Consider the following 5439-nt stretch of genomic DNA (forward strand, 5'->3'; position numbering starts at 1 on the left):
CTCTCAACTTATTTATAGATTCAATGCAATCCTAATAAAAATCCCAGAGAGTTATTTTGTAAATATTGACAAGCCAATCTTGAAGTTTATATGGACAGGTAAATAGTTAATACAATGTTGAAGGCAAAAAACAAATTTGGGGGTTAGGAAAGAGCTGGGGAATGATACTGGCCAAATTATATCATTATATTTTGTGTATGAAACAACAAATCCCATCATTATGTATACAATATAATGTACCAATGAAATTGTGAATAAAAAGAAAAAGTTGGAGGACTGATACTATCCAACTTCAACTTACTATGAAGGTACAAGAAAGTATGAGTCCTTTTTACTATGGGGATGGAAGAGGGTGTCCTTTTCTCCTTAGACAGGGCTGGAGACCAAGATCAGCTCTTATGGATGGATCATTGTTGGGACTGCCACAAGATGAGTAGCCTTATCTTCCTACCTCAGACGTCTGCAGTAAAAAGAAAATAACAATAACACGAAAGAAAAGGGTGTGGTATTAACAAATAATAGACAAATAGTTGAAGGAACAGACTATAGTCTAAAATACATCTTGTTATAAAGCATGGACTCATTAAATGTTTACTAGTAAATTATCTATTGCTAAGACAATTGGAGAACTCTACTATAGTATTTCTTTATCCTGAAGAATATTTTTTTTATACAAAAAACTCATGGAGGTAATCTCCCTAAAGAATATTTCCAAAGGTGTAACTATAGTCAGGGTAGCAGAACTGGGCTGCATTAGAACAGGGTGTTGGGGAGGGCAGTGTGGGGATATCATTATTTAAAAGATGGATCACAAAGCCTCCTACAGATAATTAGTAAAAATAATATAAAAGTACATTTATTACATTTTTATATTTGATGCATTTGATTTTTGGTGTATATGCTGAGGGGATCGAAAGCCTTTAAATTAAAATATGTTCTGATCTCAGAATTTTCTCATTCACTACAATTCAATCAATATCTCAAGTCAAGCCAACACCTCTCACTACTTGCTCTAAAGTGAGTCAGTCCTGAAAGGGAGAGAATTATCTGTACTTTTGGTAATACAGAAATAAATACTGCAATGTACCTATGTGGTGAATAGAACTAAGAAAGACTGCAGTAAGACAGCTAACTCCCCAGTGGTCTGAGATGCAGAACCTGGAAATGACCCCCTTATCAGAGTCAAAGCCTCTTACCTTGGAGGGAAATGCAGGGAAGTGGAGTCAGACAGGGTGGGGGAAGCCTTCCCTGTGAGACTTTTCATCAACACAAAAAGAAAAATCAGACAAGTGACAGAAATTCCAAGAACAAGAGTAGTGATTCCCAACAGCTCCATTTCAGCTTCTGGATGTTAGCAACCGCTGAGGTTACTTTTTAGAAGCAAAGCTTGTGAAGCGGGTGTGGCCTGCTGAGCAAAGGCTGGTCCGAGTTTTGGACTTGGGGGAAAAAAAAAAAAAAAAAAACAAAACTAGGATAGGCTTGAGGTTTGTTTACTTTGTTGAAGCTTGAGACCAAAGATTTCCCATTTTTCCCTTGATTTTCTAAACATCTCCACTGCATGTACTTTTTCTTCTCAGTTCTTTTTAGGGCTGAAGAACCAGTAAGCTGGGATGGGGCCTCAGCTAATGATGGCTTGTGCACAGAGAACAAAAGTATCTTAGGGACTGTATGTATTTTTGTATACTTTCCAGTACTTCATGCAGAACCAGCATCCACTGGTTTTTGTTGAGTTTCTGCAAGTATACACTCACAGGCATTTCATTGAGGGTTACTAAATTATTGACTTTGAAATACTGTGAAAAGTTAGAGCTTTAACATTGATTTAGATGTTGAAGGTAGATGGATAAATAGAATAGACTGGTAAACACGTTGGGAAAGGGGGATTTTAAAACTACTTAACTAAATCAGTGCTGTTTTAAAATCTGGGAAGGTTTTGCTTGAAATGTTTCTTTCCAATCTTTGGGAAAAAAAATTACTGAAGTGTGACAAGATTTAGAAGGCCCACTATGACCAACCTTACCTTTTCCCTCTCCTGACACCTATTCTCTTTTTCTGGCGCTCCCATTCCCACTAATACTATTGTACCTACATTGAATTGTTTCTTGTTCCTCAAAGGCTCTGGAACTGAGATTTTCACCCTATTACCTGTTTCTTTTTTTAATTAACAGCTTGAGATATAATTCACATACAATTCATCATTTTATATAGTCTGATAGTCTTTAGTATATTCAGAGCTGAGTACCATTACTCAAAAACAAACAAACAAACAAACAAAAAAAACCCTATACTCATTTGTAGCCACTTATTTTTCCTCTTTCCTGCCTCTGGCAACCATCAATGTACTTTTTAATGTATAGATTTGCCAATTCTGAACATTTCATACAAATAGTCTTGTAATATGAAGCCTTTTGTGTCTGACTTATTTTACTTAACATATTTTCAAGGTTCATACATGTTGTAGCATACATCAGTATTTCATCTCCCCCCACCTCCATTTTTTTTCTTCCCGATACTGGGGATTGAACCTAGGGCAGCTTAACCACTGAACCACATCCCCAGTCTTTTTTTTTTTTTTTTTTTTTTTTTAATTTTTTATTTTGAGACAGGGTCTTGTTAAATTGCTTAGGGCCTTATTAAGTTGATGAGGCTGGCCTTGAATTAGCAATCCTCATGATTCATTCCTTTTTATAGAATAATATTTCATTATATAAATAACTACTTTTTATTTATTCATTCATTGTTTATGGACATTTGGGTTGTTTCCTAATTTTGAGCTACTATATATTATGCTACTATGGAACTTCAATATATAAGTGTGTGGATATGCTTCAATTCTTTTGGTACACATCCAGAAGTGGAATTGTTAGGTCATATGTTAACTCAGTTTAACATTTGAGAAATTGTAAAAATAAATTTCAAAGTCACTGCATCATTTTACATCTCTACTAGTAATATATGAAGTTTCTAATTTCTTCTTCCCATACTTGCTGACATTTCTTATTGTGTTTATTATAGCCATCCTAGTAGTTGTGAAGTAGCATCTCATTGCATTTCTTTAATGACCAATTATGTTGAACATCTTTCATGTACTTATTGGTCTTTTGTATATTTTCCTGAAGAAACACCTATTGAGATCACTTGTCCATTTTAATAGTGGGTTGTCTCCTCTCCTGATAAGAGTGAAAGGTGAGAATATCAGGATGGAGACCAACAGACCAGATGTTTCTGACCCCATGGTAAATAATGTCATGGAGAAATCTGGTGGCACATGGTAATAATTACAAGGGGTGGTCAAAAAACCCCAAAATTTAGTATAAAAACAGAGCTAATAAACAGGGATTCATCCAGCCTAAACAAGGATGCATTCGAGCTGCAGAGCCTGATGAGGACCTGCACTGATATCCCAGCACTTGCCGTCATTCTCCTGATTCTCTGTGTGATCCTCACTGCTCTCAAATTCTACTGCCTTGTCTGGACCTTTGTGAGAGCTGCAACTTCTCCCTATGACCCTCTCCTCAACTGGTCATCCACTCCACACACCAGAGAAAGCCTGTTTTGGTTTGGGACCTGATCACTGCTGTCTGAGTGAGTGTGCATCTGCAGGACATAGAGCCTAAGGTTTGAGACTTTTGAACTTAGAATTCAAAGGACATGTCTATCACTAGCCTGTCATGATTAAATGTGTTTTGCAATGCTCAGAATTAATCTAAAATTGTTTTCTGTGAATTAATCTAGAATTGCTTGCTATTATTGGTTATCTCCATTGCAGTGCCTATCATTAAGGATTGTTTTCTTCATTAAAACCTATAGAGTAAAATTATATTAATTTGAGTGAATAAAGAATTGAAAGGGGAAAAAAATAGTGGGTTGTCTTTTTATTGTTGCTGTTCCCTGATCTTTAATTAGCCCTTTGATAAGAGGTACATTCAAGCTTCAGAATAAAGTGATAGATGACCTAAGGGAAAAAAAAAAAAAAAAAAAAGCACAGCCCCATAAGGTTGTGAGGATTCAAAAAAAGAAAATGCCTGCAAGGGCAGAGGCCTGACAGGGGCATCTGGTGTCCACCACTGTTCTTGCCTGCTGTGACTGCAGCCCAAGGATTTCATAGTCTTATCCTCATTGGTTCACTACTATCTGAGCCAGATTTGCTACCAATAAAAAATAACCTTGCATTTCTACTCTATATTCCAAATTACTCTGAATCCATGAGATCTTAGTAACTGCCCTGAGGGCCACTTTAAATATAAATTGTCACCCACTGTTTTCTGAGCTTCATGGTTTTTGCTGAGAAACTGGCTGCTAATCTTTTGGAGGATTCCTTGTACATGATAAGAAATTTCTGATGAGAAATTTTCTTCTTCTGTCCAACATTGTGGTGTGTGTGCTTAACTCCATTCCTTGACATGTCTTCTCACAAGACTTTCAGGATCAAGTGATTCCTGGCCAAGAAACAAAAGCCAAATTGTCCTATTTCCCACTGAAATAGACAATAAAACCAGGTACAACTCCAAGAGGAGACAGTACAAATAAATTATGCTGGGTTTATAAGGAATTGCATACAAGATAGAAATGGAAAGATTGGTACTAATTCCAAAGAAATATGATCTCTTAGTTTTTTTTCCTATAATAACAGAATATCTGAGACTACATGATCTACAATGAACAGAAATTATTAGCTCACAGTTCTTGAGACTGGAAAATCCAAGATTTAAGGGCCAGCATCTGGCTTCCTTCTATTCATACTAATATTTTTAGCAAATGGCTTCCTATACCCTTAGTTTCTTTCCTTTCTCATTTGTTATGGGGCCAGGTTGAGTATTCTTCAAATTTCTAAGTTCTGTTTTCTTTTAAATTATATCTTCAAACCACCTTTTTCCTCATGCACTTTACTATATGTATGTAGTTAAAAGAAGCCATAAATCTACTTCAAGATTTGAATTTTCTTCCACTAGGTATAGCTTCATGGTAGTACATGAGGCCTTGAGTTTGATTTCTTTCACCAGATATTCTAGCCTGCTTTCCATCTATAAAACCTTGGCATGAACACAATTCAGCCACATTATTTCTTGCCACCATAACGGTGGTAATCCAATCATGGACTAATAACTATCTCTCATTAGGCCCCATCTCCCAACACTGTTACATTGGGGATTAAATTTCCAACACATGCTTTTTGTGGGGCAAATTCAACCCATAGTATATGGTAAAGGAAACAAAATATCATTATGAGTTATGGTCTGTGTAACAGTGACACTAGGACTGAGCAATGAATTAATAGTAAATTAGTTTTAAGTGCTTATATAAAGAAGTTAGGAGAAATCTGAGAAGCTGGCCCAGGCTGTTGGAATATTGCTGGAAGTTATGGTTGATGTTTATAAGCCAGCTAGCTTACTTCATAGCTACTAACAACATAAACCAATGTGTTTTGTTGTGCACTTT

General features: G+C 36.1%; 1 non-coding gene across 1 annotated transcript; it reads left to right on the top strand.

The window, feature by feature from the left end:
- The first annotated feature begins 324 nt into the window (after positions 1-324).
- Positions 325-462, top strand: LOC143381672 (small Cajal body-specific RNA 20). The gene has a single exon (XR_013088846.1).
- The last annotated feature ends 4977 nt before the right edge of the window (positions 463-5439 follow it).

Source organism: Callospermophilus lateralis, chromosome 15 (genome assembly GCF_048772815.1).
Source record: "Callospermophilus lateralis isolate mCalLat2 chromosome 15, mCalLat2.hap1, whole genome shotgun sequence".
Classification (NCBI taxonomy): domain Eukaryota; kingdom Metazoa; phylum Chordata; class Mammalia; order Rodentia; family Sciuridae; genus Callospermophilus; species Callospermophilus lateralis.